A 19,367-nucleotide genomic window follows, 5' to 3' on the forward strand; every position below is an offset into this window, starting at 1 on the left:
AGCACTTTGAAAGGTTACTCACAAATTCCTTCTTGTCAGGCCTGATGATTAGTTTGTCCTTGACTTGCTGATTTTTGAGGGTTTCCCTATATTCTTTGATAGGGCTCTCATCCCAGTTTTTGAGAAGCAGTTAGTATTTATGTCCCCTCTGATCGTATCCTTTAAGATTCTACACAGGGCTTGGCCGTTTTGATCCATAGCAGATGTTTATCTTGGGCTATGGATGCGGTCTTTACGATGGTCTTCCAAGTACTTACGGTTTATTTTCTTAAAGCTGCACATTTCCTTTTTTGGAATAATGCGCCGTTTTTAAGAGTTAACTAGTGACCTGTTAGAGCTGCCTTTCAAGGCCAGGGTGGTGGTGCTATCTGGTTTGGCAGGACTTTTTTCCAATGAGCATCTGGTTTTGATTTTTTTCAGTGTTAGGTGAAACTCTCCTGCCTGACACCCAGAGGTATATACTCAGATTGCATTACCGTTTTCTTAGAGTGGTTTTTTTTTTTTTAATTTCACTATATTAATTAAAACTGCGAGACTGTTATCTATAATGATCGTAAAAGCAGTATCTCATAGTTCATCTATACCGGCTCTTTCAACATAATGTGTATATGAGTCGGTAATGGCTATGTTTCATAATAAAGGGAAATTATTTATGGATTAAAAAAAAGCATAATAGACTATTAGAGCAAGTAGCTTAAGAAAGCAAGTGTTCAAAATATTCACCATCTGCTTCAGTGGACTTTCTGAGAATAACAGTAGAGTCTGAAACCCCCATAGGCATCTCCATTTTCTCTTCATAGTCTCCTCTACTCAGCATCATCCTGGGTCCACCGGCCCACATTCTTTGTTTATGCACCGACCTGCATCTTGCAGGACTTCCAGCCCCCTTTAAACTCTCCTCTAAGGGTCGGGTCCTCAAGGCCATCTTCTATGTACTGATGAATGATTTCATCACCTGGTTACCATGGTCTCCTTCATTTTAATCTGTACTCAGGTCACTAGTCAACTCTTAAAAATGGGGCATTATTCCAAAAAGGAAACATGCAGCTCTAAGAAAATAAACCATGGGTACTTTGAAGACCATTTTGAAGACCTTATCCATAGGTATTCAGGGCCATTTTATGTGTGCTGATGAATCATTCCATCAGCTAGTTACCATGAGGAGTCCCCTCCATTTCAGTCTCTTGTTTGCTCATGTTCTCTTCATAAACCTTCTGAGAGGGCCTCACTATTGCCAATTCTAACTCCATTAAGAACCCTAATTTTGTATATCTAGAGGGATCATTTCAGAACTCTCTGTGATGTCAGCCCTCAGGTCAATGTTCCTTTAGGTCACACTCTTTAGCTGCGGTCCTAAGCCATGTGGTTCAGGCACTTTCTCCGCATCACTCCTACACTGCTTTATGGGCTCAGGAACTGGAAATTGTGCTGAAGCTAGGACTCGTAATACTGTTCTTCATCTCTGGTGGCTGTGCATATCTACCCCCTTGCCCCATAATATGGAAAGCAGTATAACACAAACAATACTGAAATCTTCATCCTTAAGCCAAGAAGCCGAAGTTGTCATGCAAATGGGTACCTGAGGGCTCACTAGATTTCCACGTCATCATATATACCTAGATATGTGTCATTTCCTGTATAGTCCTTAGAGAACTGATAGAGGTAAATGAGAGTCTGGATAAATTGCTACATAATACAGTTTATAATAACTTCGAAATAGTCACACGAGTATCTTTCACATTTGAATTTCTCGCTTTGAAAAAACATATTTTGAATATGAACATGATCTGCTATTACACATTTTAGTGTGTATGTATATATACCAATATGTGAGAATGTGCATATAAATCAGATAGTAGTGTAAAGTGCGTGTGTATGTATATTTATGCAGATGATGCAAAACAGAATGCTGCATGTGTAATTGTGTATATGAATCAAACAGCATGGTGTATATCTGCGTATATATGGGTGCATGTATGCATTTGAATCAAACACAAAATAGTATAATGTATATGTACGTGTGTGTGTGAGGGAGTAGTGCAATATATATGTGTGTATGGGTGTGTACGAACCCAACACTGTAATACAGTGTGTGTGTGAATCAGACATAGAATACTGTAGTGTATGTGTACGAATCAGAGGCAGGTGTGTATGTGTGCATATGTATTTTTGTGTATGATTTGGACACATGGCAGTATAATGTATGTGTGTGTGTGTATGTGTCTGTGTGTATGTGTGAGAGAGAATATCAGACTCATAGTAGTGTAATTGGAAGAACACAGAATAAATTTAAAATTTATGTTGATTCCAGAACAACAGTTTCTATGTGACTTTTCGCAAATCACACAATCTTTCTAGGCATCTTTAGTAAAAAGTGAGATCTTTACTAGCTTGAAGATCTTTTATGGTTTTGAAATTTGATGGTCACAAACTACCTAGCCTATTCCATCACTGTGTGAATCATTATATCTGTAATGACATTTATAGTTGACCTTTCAGCATTCAGAATCTCCATTGTATCTTTGTTTATCAGCCTCTGCAGGAGAGAGACATAATAACTCTAATTTCATGGCTACTTCTCTGAACTATGCCCAAAATGGCCCTGGTTTTTATAATTAAGGGAATCAAATACTTCCTTGGCTACACTATCAAAATCAATTTTTCTAAATCATTGGATTAACATAGGAAGAAATGGCAGCAATCTAGGTCTCATCTTGTTCAGGCCATGTGGTATATAATACCTCACTAAAAATGACCGAGTGAGTGAAATCCTCGAAGGCAGTGTTCGTTCATCTTTGTTGGCAATAGATAGTACTTGCCATATGCTAGATATTCAGTGAATATTAATGGAATGAACAAATCATTGTAAATTACATTTTAAAAATTCATTCTCATATATGTGCCCATGTGTTCTCTGAAGATTCCTTTATGAGGTTTTGGTTGGGGCTGATGGAGGAAGGTGATTTCCCACCATCCTGTTTGCAAGAAGGCAGTGTCATTGAGATGCTGTTTGTGACAGACACAGAGGAATTGAGAGGTGGTGGGAATAGAATATTAGTGCTTTTCTCTCTTTTGGGAACAGTGATTGCACCCCTTTTAGAGGAACCATCTTAAACCAGTGAACCAAATTATTTCATTAGCTCTATGTCCATACAATCATATGGGAGCTTTTTCTCCAGGCATAAATCTTGTGTCCATTGGGCACTGAAGCAGTTAATCTAAATGCTCTCTTTTGGAATCAAAGTGCAGTGTGGACGTAGCACTGAGTTATGATGCCAGCACATCAGAAGGTCCTATTTTTTGCATAGAATATTCTCTTCCTAGCATGTGGTATCTATAAAAGGAAGTGAAAAATTCTATAAGGGAAAATTATAAACATTATAAGAAGATTTGGTATTCCAATACAGAATGCCTTTTCCATTGCGTGAATGCCTTAGACATTTTTTTAAAATTTTTCAAAAACCATTTAAGCATTAATCATTAGGTGTAGTGGTAATTAACTTTTACTTCAGTACCTTATGCCAGCCTTCTTGTGGAAAAGGAGTAAACGTTAAAAAATGGGACTTCAAAAATTTTGATTATCAGTTATCACAAGTATTCTTCAGGAAGACATTTGGCCCTAAAATGAATGAAATAAGAAAATGTTATATAAGGTGGGTATACCTGGCAGTTTTGATGTCCTTGAAGTTTAGCATAAAAAACGCTAATATAGATTCTGGATGCTTGATTATGGCTATAGGTTAGCTCTTTAAGTTCAGGCCTCTTTGCAGGGTTTTGAAATTTTTGCATGAGGTTTGTGCTGAATTTAACCTTACAAGGAGGCTTCCTCTAGAGTCAAAATGAAACTGAATATTCATATTAGGGATGGTGGGGAAAGAAAAAAATGTCCTCCCCTCAGAAGCAGACTGCATGAGAGTTCTGCCAACTGGCCTGTTTGTGAGAACTAGTGAAGTCATCAGTCCAGAGCTATTTTAATACACTGACACGGTGCTCCGAGGCAGCTGGAGGTGCCTTACAGAGGAAGCTCTGAGAGAGAGGTTTTCAGAAGCAGAGAATTTTCCTGCTGACTGACAGCATCACCATTTCACACAGGCTGGGACTCTGACATCTCTAGGAAGCATGAGGGCTTGTGAAATGGCCCAGGTAAAAGGAGGGTGAAGAGGATTTTTCGTTTTTTACAGGCTAGCTGAGGCAGTTTCTCAATATCAAGATGCCGAGACTATCCAGCAGGAGTGGGCTGCCATGGGTGAGGGGAATGGGGATGGTGGAGAGCTGGAGAGGAACTCTTTTGTTTATAGTGCAGGATGGTTTCTTTTCCTTTTTTCTTTTACTCAGAAAGGTCGTAAATGCAAAGCCTGCCCTTTTGCTGACACAATCCTGTAGGAGATCAGGAGCAAAATAAAGGAAGTGGGGCATGTATATAATTTATCAGTATATTGAAAACAAACTGAATACCACGCTGGACAGTAAATTACTTCAGAACAGGCCCAAAAGTGGGAGAATATTCTGTTAAGTCGAATTTTTAAACCCTTAAGAAAAAGATCTATCACTTGTGAAAAAAAAATTTTTTAACCTGAAATAATACATTTTAATATGAAGTCTGGCCTGTGGACTCAGTTACTAAAGATCCTTCAGAAAACCCTAAGTGAGTATTTGATTAGAGAATCGTCTACCGGACGCTGTTTTAACCACTTCCGAAACCATCCAAAAGTGTACACAGAGCCTCATCCCTTTAGAGGCTTAGAAAAAGTCCAGATACATCAACCAATGGAGGTAAATTTAGAGATAATGAGATACTGCGTTTGAGTGTAAGAAATTAACTCTTTTTCAGCTTCATTGATGCACGTATTTTAAATCCCAGAAGTAAGGTATTCTCTGATAAGTAGCTTCCTACAATAGGGAGCGAATCAAAGCAGACACGTTAGCATGAGTGCACTCAGGGGTCATGACTGTGAAAGCTGCCATGATTCGACCCCTATTGAGCAATGGGAAGCCAGAGACAGGAAGCTGCCTTGTTTATTAGAAGTAGGGTAACCACAGTCGCAGACAACGGAGGAAGATTCTGCTGGTGCTTTCATTCTGAATAGCAAGCTCTAGTTAAAAAAAAAAAAAAAAAAAAAGCCAAAAGTATTTGGCATAGCTGTTTCCGTATTACTAAGACGTACAGAGCTTCTGTGTGCTTCTTAAAACTTTTAGTTAAGAAACGTCAGGGTTGTGCCTTTTTATCACTAACAGTTAAAAGTTTAACAGAGCGCTCCTATAAAGTCAGGGTATGAAAGAGTGCATGGCCTTGATTTCTGCAGTATGAATTCAAAGTAACGTAACCTTTATTAGGTGAGTGCTTCCTTCAGACTATTCCAAAAGACACTTATTCAGAGATTTCCATCCTGTTTCAGCTGGAAAAAGATCAGAATTGCCTTGGGATTACCAGGAAGGTGGGAGAGGGATTGCAGAGTAATTTTCTATTTGATCAAATTTGGGGCATCGTTTGGAACTTTTTCAATTACAGATGAAGAAACTGAGACCAAACAGTGTCTTTCTTACCTGAAATCTAGGAAGTCTCTAGATTTCTCTAGGAAATATCATGGAAAATTAGATGAATGAACCTAGTTGAGAGTTACTGTATGTCCAATAATAGACTTGCCGTTTTGGGGGGGAAATGAAGAAGAACTGCAGTGTGATTATGCTAAAGCTTTCTGGGACATAATTTATTCTTTCTCTGATACTTAGAAGGTACTTGAGGATTCATGAAATTTGCTCTGGGTTTTAAAGGCTGGGGTTGAAATCTAACTCATCCATTATCGCTTGTGGGACCCTGGGCAAGTAACTTAATGTATTTGGACCTTATTTTCCTCATTTGTGAGAGGAACTTAATAATAGAACCTATCTAAAAGGATTATTATGATGTTTTGAAAGAATAGATCTTGAATGCCTTAGCGTGATGCCTGGATTGTAGAAAGAGCAAAATAAATGTAGACTGTTGTTATGATGACTAATACTCTTACTTTGTTGTACGGTATCCTTCAAGGCCCTCATTTGAAAGATTCATTTTCATTTGTGTCAGCTACACAAGGGACCAAGGTCTAGATTTGGCCCACTGCCCTCACCCCTGTATACTGGAAAATTGTTTTCCTTCTGGTGGGCTGAAATACATGCTCTTTGAGGAATGAAGTTCAAGACGTTAAAACCTGTGACTAGGAATCAATGAACATTTCCAAGAGAGTAGGTAATAGGACTAACAACTCCAGGGTCATAGTAGCAGGTTTCATTCATGGTCATTTTGTATGTTCAGATTTCCTGTTTCCTTCTTTTACATCTTACTCTGGGCTGTGTATGGGTATGCACATACTTTCATGTATTTTTAGATGTTAATTTTGTGTGTATTATTTAAATGATAAAATTATGAGATACATTCTTTGTATCTGTTTTACAGATGAGGAAACTAGGCTCCAAGAAACTTATCAAAAATTACCTAGAGTTAATTTAAACACTTTTTATTTCATTTTTTAATTTTCTTCCTCTCTGTGTCTCCGTATCTCCCCTCATCTCTTCCTTCCCCCTCATCGTACATACTTGGCTTCCTTCCTTTTTACCCTTCATCTTTCTCTTTTCCCTTTGCATGTTACCCTTCCTCTCTTTTATTTTTCCTGACTTCTCTGATGGATAGCAAAAAATAACTTTTAAGAAGTTGCCATCACTAATAACTTTTGAATTTTTATACCAATAATATGTTTTCTTTTAAAGGTGTTGAATTAAGTTGCAGTTTGTGGCCAGTGATTTAACTAGTCTCTCCTGTGTGTTCATGACTAGCTGACAGGAAAAGTAATTTGCTTCTCTTGTTTAAAAGACGGAGGCTACTCATGGACATGTCTTGAAAATTACCTTCTTCGTTGATAGATAATTCAACTTATGCTGAGTGTTCTGGTTTTAAAAGACCTCATAGTAGCCACCCTTTTGACTGCTTTAAATCTCCCTTTTTGGTATAAAACCTGCTGTAACTACTCCCTGGGAGTCCAGTGACATGAGCCCCTTTTCAAAGGTAATGGGGGGAGATCAGAGTTTTCTCCTGGCCTGTGGGGATGGGGTGGAGGTTGTGGACAGCTGACCCCTCAGTTCTGCTTCTGTCTCACCATCTCCAATGGGCTGTCCCCATTGTACTTTGTACCCACCTACACATGCACACAGCCCCTAGCCCTAGCTTTTTTTTTTTTTTTTTTAATTAAAAGACCACGTGGAGTTGGCTTTTGCTTTATGAAGATAAGGCAAGTAGAAAAGTTAGAAGTTCAGGAACAAAAAAGCTTGAAATTGGATCCTAGCCCATGTGTTTTAAAATTCCCTCGTCAGGATTCAACAGCTTGTGCCTGGCAGCCCATCATGGTCTGGAACTCTCTTTCTTACTCTCATGAATGGCTCCCAGTAACTTGCAAAAATAATTCTGAGCTCTTAAACTATGCAGAGCACTACAACTTTTCTCTGGCCCTGGTGACCAGACCAGTTCTGGACCTCCTTTTGCTTGTGTAAAGACAATATTTTCTAACTCTTCTATTTCCCCCTTCTTTACTAGGCCCCACAATGGAGGGGGAAGAATGCAGACTTTTGTTACACAGAGTTGAATTTCACTCCCCTTCCTTCCCAGAGAAGGCAGACATGGCTTCTAAATATTTTTCCACTCTTCTTTACATGTAGAATTAAAGCCAAAACAAATTACGGTCATCTTGGCTTTTTGGTTGGGTAGATTTTTGATGAGTTGGAGTTTAACTGCAACTTTGAAAGAACATTTTTTAGTTTGACAAAATAGTTGGGTAGCACAGTTTTCATTTTCACAGATTACTTTTCTGATCCTATTTGTAGACCAAAGCATGGCAAATACTTGAATAAGTTTCACTTCTCTCTGTGTAGGAAACTCTTCATGTTAAAATAGGATTCTTATATACTCAAAGGGATATACTGCATAATTTTACACCTAGTGCCATATAAGTTGGATTTCTTATTCATCACACACCATATGCAGTGTTATTAATCTTTACTGTAAGTAGAATGACAAGTGAGCAATAAAAGCAGGCCTTAAAAAACACTACCAACAAACATACAGGGAAAAAAAAAAAAAAACCCTAACAGATGCTTCGGAAAGAAGTGACAGTCAGTGAAATGTGGGTTACATGTATGTTGCATAACTGATGCACTGATGTGTATGCTCAATATGGTCCTTGGTTTTCACTTCCGATCACAGTGTGGTCTTCGTTCTTTTCTTCTCTCTCCACTCTCCCTTCCGTCCTCCCCTGCACCTCCCACAGCTCTTCAGTGCTATAAAACGTCCTCTCTGGGTGGGGACCCCTTGACTCCTTTTCCTTTGCCCTCTTCAGGCGGGTGTTGTATGTGTCTCTGTCTGTGATCCCAAGCCCACCTGTCTTCACTGAACGGAGTGGAGGATAGCCTTTGAAGGTGGTTGGCACTGCTCACGTGATGGTTCCTGTTTCCTCTGCCTTTCTTGCCCATCTGTACAATCCACTGTTGCTTGTGGGGTTGTTTTGTCTGTCGTTATCCATGGCTGCTCTGCCAGCTGCACCTGGAACTTGTTCCCGGGCCTTATGCATGCAGCCATTTATCCTGGCCCTGGGCTCGGTGCTTTATAGCTGTTGTTTTACTGGCCGCCTACTGCCTCGAACAACTGTGTTTAGGGTAAATTGATGCTGTTGTTTTTCTTCCAACTGTCACCATTGCTTATCCATACCCTCCTCTGTTAAATGAAAAATATTCTGTGGACACATCTTGACTGTTTCATGTGCTGAGGCTCGGTGAGCCCTGCCTGTGGAGACGTTAAGACCAGCCCAAAGGCAGAAGGACTTTGTTAGATCAACCAGGGGGAGCAGGTTAAAGGGTGTTGATTATGCCCACAATTTGTTCCCACACTCTGGGGACGAGCATCCTATGTTCACAGTGATGGAGGAACCAGACCGATCGGGCAGCCTTGCCGCTTTCTGTTGCATCATGTAGAGAACCAAGAAAATACAAGTTGCAAGTATCCTCAGATACTTTGATGGCAAAGGAAATGCCTTGCATTGATTTGTTATTGGAGTCCAGCAGCACAAGGCATTGTTGTTGTTGTTGTTGCTTTGTTGTTGTTTTTTACTTTTAATAAATTGCTTAGCAGTCAGGGTTTTGCTTTTTAAAGACATTTAAGTGAAGGGACTGGATTTGAGAAACTGATGTCTAAATTTCCGACTTTGTTGTTGTTAAGACCGCAAAGCATTTTGGTGGGAAAGTAAAGGGCAGAATTTGACTTAAAACTTCAAGTTAACTTGCCTTTGGTAGTTTTTCTTAACATGATCTTTCTGTTGCTTTTTAATTATTTAGTAATGTTGTCAGTGGCTGGTTTCTGGGACTTGAGATGTCTTATTCACTGTTGCTCATTCTGCTAGATGCTCTTAAGCAAGAAATTTAACTTCTCTTTGTCCTAACTTTCCTGTCCATAAGATGTTAATTATTATAATTATTCCCCACTTGTTTCATAGGGATGTCAGGATGCTTTCGCATAAACGCTATGTGTAAATACAAAGTATAATATTATAACGGGCTTTTAATTTTCTTTAACGTCAAATCTTTGCTCACTAATTTTTAATTAGGATGGATGTGCATTGAAAATGTTTAAGCTTATGAGTCGTTTTTCTTAATAAGATCACAGACCTATTCCTTTTGTTTTTGAGAAATGGGGAAAAAAGCAATTCTATCAAGAATGGGAAGTACTCTATCCAGGGATGAAAGCCCCTGCTTTTAATGCAGTCAGTAAAATATAAAGGCACACTAATATGTCCACAACATCAAAAAATTACGTGAACAGGGAGGCCACACAGCTGGGAGAATGGCCGTGGCAGGGATACTGCGGCTCAGATCTTGAAGCTGTCTCTCATTAGCTATGTGGTCCTGGGTAAGTCATGGGTTGTTTTCTCCTTAGTAAAATGAGTCACTTGAGCTTGCTAATTTCAGTGTTCCCTTGTGTTGTGTCATCTTAAAACCAACTATCCCTTTCCTGCCCTTCCTTGCCAGCCTCCCTGTCAGGGGCAGGTCTTGGGCTCCACCCACTGCAAAGGAGCTGATGCAGACGTCAGTGAGTGTGACTCTTGTGGGACTTTAGTGGCCAGTGGAAGAGTCCAGCTCCTGATGATAGTGCTCTTAGTGTTTTAAGAAATATTTTGTGTTACGTGTAAATGATTTTGGGCCAAAGCATCTAGAAGTTTCAGTGATCACACTGAATTAGTTGCTTTGAATCCTCTTTATGAATTGTCCTAGCTGTTTTGACTAGCCTGGTGGTTTTTAATTTTTGGAGGTAGGGGTCAGCTTTGTAGATTTTGTTTTTTTAACCCATGTTGGTCTAAGAATTTTGATGCTGTGAGTAATCTGAAATACCTCTTGAAGATAATACGGGAGCAGTTTCAAAGGCAGCATACCTTAATCATATTTTATATGATGGAATACATGGAAAAATTTACTGGGATTGGGATTTTATAAAAAAAATCATGACTCAAATTACTTTTTTTTATAACTATTAAATGTTCATAGCAACATTCTATACCCATTAGTCCCACAAAGTGAATTTATCTCTAGTTTCTCAATGAATATGAGTTTCTAGGTCCCATTTTACCCTTCATCCTGACCAAAAAGCAGACAGGCCAAAAGGTTTTCTCTTTTTCCTCCACGTCCTTTTCCCTCTCAGCAATGGACTGATACAATTCTAAGCAATATCTTTAATATGTTTTTTCATCCAAAGAGATTTATGTGATAATTTTAAGCTTTACAACCATTCGTTTTTACTTATCGAGCATCTGTTGTGTGCAAGGTCCAATACCCGGGTGTGTAACCTCCACCTCTCATGAAACATTGTTCCGGCTGTTCCCGAAGCCAGTGGAGGCGGTGTGTTGAATGGTGAACAGCACCAGCCTCTGGCTGCTTGGCTTTGCCTCCTGTTCCGCTGCTTGCTCAGCTTGTGACTTGACCTTCTCTGTGCTTTAGTTGTCTTATCTGTGACATAGGGAATGTAGCCCTACTTTGTAGGATTGTTGAGAGCATTAAATGAATTAAAACGTGGGAAGAGTTTTATGCCTGACACACAGTGGTCCTTGTCTATTATTATATTATTATTAGCAATAGTAGGTAGCAGTACTGATAGCGGTAGGTAGTATTTCTTGTCATCCATGATTCTTAGAGTTTCATGGAAAGTTGAGAGCTGCATCTATTACAAGGAATATGTACCAAATGTAAATGAAGTATGTGTAGATACAGTCAGTTTTTCACCACAAATGGCCAATGAACATTTTTTTTCTCTATAAATATTTTTAGCTTATATAGGAAGTGTACTTTGATACTTCGTCCTTAATTATTTTAGGTATTTCAGTTTATTCTAGCAGGTATCTGAACATGCCCATTGTAAACATATGGCCAAAAAAAAAAACCAAAAACTGGATAATAGAGTTTCCTGATAGATACAAAGGCTTTTTCCTGTTCAGGTTTAAGTTAATCTACATGTGCTTTCTTAATGATTGCTGGTATGGCTGGGGTGGATGTTGAGTACAAGGCAGCCAGGGAAGACTCTGGAGGTTTAAGAGGGAAAGCAAGACTATTGATGGGCAGAGATGATGAGCAAGGGCCTAGAGCCAGGAAATGGAGTATGTTTGGTAGTTTATGAGGCAGAAATGAGCAGAGTACACGCAAGGGAGGGAAAGCCAGTTGCACTACAACTTTTATCTCAGCCGTGGTGATGGAAGAAAAGGGCAGACACCAGGCGGGTGACTTTATCTAGAGGTGGCACATTTGATTCTGCCTCATTCATTACTCATGGCTGTGATGTCCAAGTGGCATTCACTTTAAAACTTTGAAAACTGTAATGGAAACTTGCTTTGGGGAAGAATTCTTCCTCTGAATAGTGTATGATATGATCTGGTCAAGATGGTGGAGCATGGTTTTAGGCAGGGTGGATAACCTGCTTCCTTGGCTGGTAACTGGATTCTCAGCTTTGATAGATGGACTCATTGTTCTTTCCTTTCCACGGAGTGTCAAAAAACTTATTTTTATTAATAGTCCCTTCAAGAGTGGGGCTAGTAGCAAAGCTAAAAAACAAAAAACAAAAAAACCCAACTTGGAATAATTGATTCAAAAAATATAATTCTCAGAATTACCCAATGGGCGGCAGGCGGGCTAACCATGAGAATGCCTATGTGTGGCACTGTATCCTAGATGGACTTAACATGGTGAGTACCATGTTTCTGATCTAGTTTAATCCTCGTAGTTACTCTGAGAAGTTATAGCATCTTCCTTTTTTAACACATAAGGAAATGGAAGCATAGAAAGGTAAAGTAATTCATTTTGGGTCATACACTTAGAAGATTTGGGAGCCAGACCTGGAATCCTTATCTTCTTATTCCAAATTATCTTTTCTTTTTATTTGGCCTTACTTCTGCTTCTCTCTACTTGATCCCAATTCTGTCTGTCTGTCTGTCTTTCTTTGGGGGTCGGTTTGGTGTGAGTGGTGACGGTGCTTTTGATCTTCTGATGACGGTTGAGTCCATCTCACTCCTCAGTCCATGCTCTACCTGCTTTCCTGGTACCTGAAGGCTCCTTTCCTGTTTTGCTCATTCCGCTTGGCTTTTTCTTCAGTCCCCACTTCCACTCCTCTTTCCATTTTCTGCCCTGCTTCTCACCACCAGCCAAGCACACTTCCCCAGGTCCCTGAAATATGTCCCTTGATATGTAGGAGACCTTGCAGAGTCATCTGTGGTGTTCGTAAGCATGTGTGCTTAGTTTTTATAAGTGGTTCTATGCTGTACAACTCACCTCTTTTTCTTACTGTTTTCCCTCACTACTGCCCTTGAGGTTCTATCTATGTTGCTATTAGCCCTCACTTCTGTGTAGTATTCTGTAACATTCACCAACCACAATTTATTTTTCCATTCTGTAGTGGAAGTCTTGAACACCGTTACGTCCCAATACTACAATGTTGCCTTAATATTTCCAAAAATGTGTCCTTAAGAAGAGTGGCAATGCCTGGATCATACAGGACATAAACATACTTCATGTCACTAACCCCTGCCGTATTTTTATTTTTATTTTTTGCAAATTGCTGTGCTGGTTTAAATACCCACCAGCTGTCTGTAAAGTTTTCTCTTTCACCAAACCACTGCCCGAACTTGGTGTTACTCTCCTTTTTAATTGTCATCATCCTGATCGGTGTAAAGTAATATCTTGTTATTTTGATGTGTATTTACTTGATTTCTGGTGAGTTTTAACCTCTCCCTCACTCTCTCTGCCTCGCTGTAATATCCCTTGCTGTCGTGGAAATTCAGACCCTTATTAAGTCTTACTTGAACTGATGAAATACCATTCTGACTGGAGTCTCTGCCTCTCACCCCCCAACTTCCCCTGCTTGCTGGATTCATCCTCTTAAAATTGTCACGTGGGTCCTGCTTAAAATCTCTAATGGGTTCACATCCTCTTCAGTATAAACTCTTCTTGTGTAAATTGCACCCCCCCACACACACACACTGTGGTGGGTTTCAGAGTGTATTTTTGGTCTTGACCCCCGCAGCTCCCCATGGCCCCTGATACATATTAGGTCTCCTCACTGTGCATTACTGCGCATGGAATGGCTCCTGCTTCTTTCAGCAATCCTCTTCATTTCGTCTTTTAGTTTTGGTGTTCATCACAATTTCGTATGCACATAGTTTAAACAGTCAAATTGGCCAACAGAGCTTGTGAAGAAAAGGCAGCAGTTCTTTGCTTGTTTTCTCCCCTCTGTTTTTCCCATCCTCTGACAGAAACTTTTCTCAACTGTTTTTCAGGTTCTTTTGCTTTTTAAACATCGTATCTCTAAATAATTTGTACATGTTGCTATTTCTTTCTTTTTATTTCCTTTAGAGTTCACCCATATCTGTGGACTTGCCCGTGTGCGGTATGAGGATTTAGCTCTTTTCCTCTCCATGCGCCCCACTAAACACACAGCTTCTCTGTCTCTCCAACGTAGTTGTTTCAACATTGATTAAATCAATATTAAAGGTTTACCTAATTATACCTGTGGAGGTGCTGCTCGCAGTTGTGCTGTGTATGACGATTACTTTTCCTTTCCTGTAAATTTTATTGTCTGATTTTTTTTGGTTGTTTGTTCGTTGAGGTTTTTTTTTTTTTTAAGATTTTATTTATTTATTAGACAGAGAGAGAGACAGCCAGCGAGAGAGGGAACACAAGACAAGCAGGGGGAGTGGGAGAGGAAGAAGCAGGCTCCTAGCGAAGGAGCCTGATGTGGGGCTCGATCCCAGAACGCCGGGATCACGCCCTGAGCCGAAGGCAGACGCTTAACCGCTGTGCCACCCAGGTTCCCCAATTGTTTGTTGAGTTTTGAACATGCTCATTCCTGCTTAAATCCCCGACTTGTCTCGTTCTTTTCTGTGTTTATTCCAAGTCATGAGAATGTTGGGTCCTTCCTGGGGCCTTTAGCCGCGCTCTGTCTTGTGCACAGCTCTCGTTCTGGGGTTGCGCTGTTATCCTTTCCCCTCCTTGTGCCCTCTGTCTCCTTCTGTCCCCCTTCCTCCTCCTTTGTTTACTCCCTTCTTTCCAATGCATATCCTCCTTCCTGAGGAGCCAGGTTGTAGGAGAGGTAAGTGTTTGACATCTAGCATGTTAAGAGTATCTTCACCTTTATACTTCATGGATAGTATAGTTGGGTCTAGAATTCAGGATCGAAAATAATTTTCCTTTGGGATTTCAAAGGCATTTCTCCACGCTACCTTCTGTTTGGATGCCATTATGATTCCCAGTACTTCTGTTAATGACATTTTCTCCCCTGACTCTTGAGTTTTCTGTCTCTGAAATCTTGTAATACATGAACAAGTGTTCTTGTTCCAAACGTTCTGAATTTCCCAGTGACGTGCCTTTATGTGGTCTCTTTTCGTCCAGTATTGCTGGGTACTCAGCTGGCCCTATCATTTTATAAATGATAAAATGAAAATACTTGTTTTAGAGATTTTTTTTCTTTTCAAATACAGAAATCTCTTGTTATCCAAGTTCATTTGTTTACTGAGTTCAGATAGCAGGCAGCCAGATAGGGACATAGCAGAGGATCTAGGGTACTGCTTCCTCCAAAGAGAACCATCTCAAAATTTATTTTCATCATCTATTTGGTTCTTGACGTAGGGGAATGAAAGTGGGGAGTGGGGAGGGGGTCTCTGGTTGATGCTGTGCTCATCTCTATTTTCTGTTTTCCTTTTAACTCCCATATTCCGATGTCATGAAATGCCAGTGTTTTTATTATTTTGCTCCTGTTTTCTGTCTTTTGTTCTACTTTCTGAAAGATTGTCTTCATAGTCTTCCTATTGTTTTATTATCTCACTTTTAAAAAAAGTATTTCTTTTAGAGAGAGTGAAAGAGAGTAGGGGGAGGAGCAGAGGAAGAGGGAAAAGCAGACTCGGTGCCAAGCACAGAGCCTGACGCGGAGCCCCATTCCAGAACCCTGGGATCATGACCTGAGCCCAAACCAGCAGTCCCCCCAGATACTTAACCAGCTGAGCCACCCAGGTGCCCCATCTCACTTTTTTTACTATCGTATTTTTAATTTCTAAAACCTTTTTGTTGTTGTTGTTTTTCTTACAGTAATCCTTTTAAAATGACACCCTCTTCTTGTTGTTTTGAATGCATTAATAATCTCTGTAATCTCTGGTTGGAGCACTCAGAATATTCCTGGATGTTCAGAGCTGGTCTGTGAGCATCTCAGCAGAGTTACTGGCTGGGTTACTATTTTTTGAAACTCTTAGGGCAGGAAATATCTTAAGACATGATTCTAGGGCTAATTAGGTTCTCTGTAGAAAGACCTTCCAGACTTCTGCCGACAGGTTTCAGCCAGGGATGTGGTTTGCACCCTGAATACAAAAAAAAACTGGGCTTCTTAACACACTGGTCCCTGTTTCACTCTGTTCTCTCTGTGATTCCTTCATCGACACAGTGTCCCTGATCTCTCAGGAGAGGCCCCAGGTTTTACTCTATACTGGGAATAAACTGCTGGTCTTCCAGGATTGGGAAGGGTAGACATCTGTGTTCACTAAGGTAGTTTATCTGGAGATCAAACAAATTCTTAGAGAGATTGTCAACCAGTCTCCCTTGTTTTAGCTAAATCTTACCCCCATTTCTAGAGTCATATGGAGCTGACAGCTTCCCAGATTCTGGAAGGTTTTTTTTGGGTAAGTCATATTGCTTCTCGGTTTTCCTCACAATTGGCTTAGTTTTATTCAGCTTTCTAGGGTCTGCTAAATCATTTACCTTTCTTCCATCTGCTTTTTGCCTTTCCAATTTTTTTTTTCCTGTTATTGACTCATCTCACATTCTACGCCTAAAGAAAAATCTATTCCCTCTTATTTTATTTGAATTGGGAAGAGAGCGAAAGTCAGTGTGCATGATCCATCTGCTTTTTTCTTTACCCAAAGTCATATTCTTCGTGGTCATTTGAGTTTCCCTTTCTGCCAGTCATGTATCTGTCTGTGTTACCAGGTTTTTCTCTTGAGTTTCTGATCTTTTTCTTTGGAGAATTTCTTTATGGGGTGTAGATTTTAATCCTCATTGAATTAATAGCTTTATGTTAACAACTTCGGGCCACATGATTAAGCTCTACTCCCAGAATTTTAATTTTCTAAAATGTGGAATTAGATGTTAATATTGCTGGACTCTAATTGTGAGTCGTTGCTGTGTGGGATTTCCAGAACATAAGTACTGCAGTGATTTGATGCCTTAAAGTTCTCTGACTCCCTTTTTAAAAATACAGTCATTGAAAAAACACCTATTATGTAGCCATAGGATTTGTGTGAGTTGTTTTGGTTGGAAATTATAGATACCCATCTGTGGCAGATTGTCCCGCAATATCCGTTCTTTCATCCTTCTATGATAATGGAATTTTTCCGTGTGTGCGTGGCTGCCCGAAGTAAAGATGACATGTTCTAGCCTTTCTAGGTAGCCAGGTGAGTTCCAGCCAGTGAGATGTAAGTGGATGTAAGCTTCTCCAAGCCTACCTTTAAAGTCACCTAGTGCATTCTCTTTGCTCCACCTCTTCATCCTTTCTGTGTTTCCATTGTGTGGAATGTAGGTAGATACGATGGCTGGAGTCTAGCTGTCCTAGTAAACCAAGGAGATGAAGTGACCCTCTAGGAGTGGTGGTGCTGTGAGCTGCCGTGTGCATGGTTTGTGTAGGCTTAGGGGAGCAGAACCGCTGTTCCAGTCGTTGACTGTGCCTGACTTTGCATTCCGAATGTTAGGGACGGAGACCACAGTCCTGCCTAAGCCACTGTGCTTTAAGTTTGCCGACCCTTGCTGCTGTATCCAATCCCAACTGATAGCCCAACTCTAACTTATCTCATCAAAAACCAATTCCTGATTTATTGGCTTGTGGAATGGGTTCATCTAAGAGGTGAAACTGTTTTGAAGCACCGCCTTATGCAGCAGTTTAAATTGTGTCATTGGTACTCTGTTTCTCTGTTCACTTTTCAGGTTTGTTGCTTCTGCTTGCTTTATTCAAGGATTATTGAAATATGGCAACAGTACGACTGCTGGATGTTTAATAGACATTTTATGTTCTTAGAAAAAGAACAAGCAGTTTTTCTGATAACTTAACAGTTAGCCTGGTCACCCATTCCCTAAATCAATCAAGGTGACCAGGGGCAGAGTACTCAGATCAGTTAGACCAGGGTCAGCCGCCCACTCCTGGGTTGGAGCGAAGGGGGCATTCTTACCCAGACATGTGGACTAAGCGGAATTTTTCTGGGATGGAGAAGAGCTGATTCTGAAAAGATGCTGGGAAGATAAGTGTACGTCTAGTTGCATTATATACAATTAAGCTTCGTATGGCTATGATTTTCCAAACCAATATATATGTTAATTTCTTGTTTTTTTCTGTTTTTCAGTAGTTCTTTCCAAAGGTGAAGAATGTTTAAATAACTTACAGGAGAATCAATGACAGTAAAGAGATTTAAAAAAAATTAATACCTATAATGGTGTAGCAAGGGAGTATAAGTGTGTTCTTTGCCTGTGTAGAAATATAGTAGTAAGATAATCAGATGAAAATACCTGTGGTAAAAAAATTACTTGGGGCGCCTGGGTGGCACAGCGGTTAAGCGTCTGCCTTCGGCTCAGGGCGTGATCCCAGCGTTATGGGATCGAGCCCCACATCAGGCTCCTCCACTATGAGCCTGCTTCTTCCTCTCCCACTCCCCCTGCTTGTGTTCCCTCTCTCGCTGGCTGTCTCTATCTCTGTCGAATAAATAAATAAAATATTTAAAAAAAAAATTACAATACTGTTTTCTAAATAGAGATCATTTCTGTTAGTGATTATTAAACATTCCTTGTTAGACTGGTTACAATGTATTTCTGCAAACGATCTCAACCATAGTCAAGAAGTGAACATCCTGACATGATTCATTTCCAATTTGTAATTTCTTATGGGCAACTTCTTTTTCTTCTGTGAACCTCTCTGGAAGACCAATCCAGTGTCACCCTAGTTTCTTTCTTTACGGGGGAAGCAAATCTCTAGGAGCCCTTCAAAATAAAATGGAGTATGTTATTGCTTTTGCAAAACAAATGGGAAAGTAGATTTATTTTTTTAAATACATTTTTAAAAAGAGGTATTACAGCCTGTGAACAAACGAAGTACTTCCATAAACTTGTCTCACGCCTTTATTGCGATGTATAAAAACTCTATATAATAATTTGATGCGTTTGAACATCTGCATCCACCCACGATACCATCACCTTTTAATCACTGTAATAAACATATCTGTCACCTCCGAGCGATTGTGTCCCTCTGCTTTTCTTTCTCCCTTTGTGGTAAGAACACTTAAAATGAGATCTACCCTTTCAACGCTTTTTTAATTGTATTGCTAACTATATTGTTGTACGGTACCCCATGTTGTTAACTGTATGCGCTGTAATGTAGATTTCTAGAATGTACTAATCTTGTGTAACCGTGACTTTATGTCCATTGAACAACTCTCCTTCCATAAACTATTTAAAAATTTAGCCTTGTGTAGAAGGTGAGGCTAGCATTTTAAAAAAATAAACTTATTTATTTTTTATGTTTTAGATTTATAGAAAATAGTGAAGATAGAATTCTCACATGCCCCATACCCCTTCTCCCTATTACTAGCGCTTTACATTAGTATGGTATAGTTGTTACAGTTAATGAACCAATATTGATACATTTTTGTTAATCTGAAATCCATACCTGATTCAAATCTCTTCAGTTTTTACCCACTGTCCCTTTTCTTTCAATCCAGCATCCCATACTACATATTGTGGTCATGTCTCTGGCTTCTCTTGGCTTGTGACTATTTTTCCGAATTTCCTTG

General features: G+C 39.8%; 1 protein-coding gene across 7 annotated transcripts in view; it reads left to right on the top strand.

The window, feature by feature from the left end:
- The window catches only part of KLF12 (KLF transcription factor 12), a 420,803-nt gene that overhangs the window by 62,759 nt on the left and 338,677 nt on the right, over window positions 1-19,367 (top strand). The gene's annotated exons all lie outside the window — the stretch shown is intronic.

Source organism: Ursus americanus, chromosome 10, assembly GCF_024610735.1.
Source record: "Ursus americanus isolate L20-20 chromosome 10, mUrsAme1.1.p, whole genome shotgun sequence".
Taxonomy (NCBI): Eukaryota; Metazoa; Chordata; class Mammalia; order Carnivora; family Ursidae; genus Ursus; species Ursus americanus.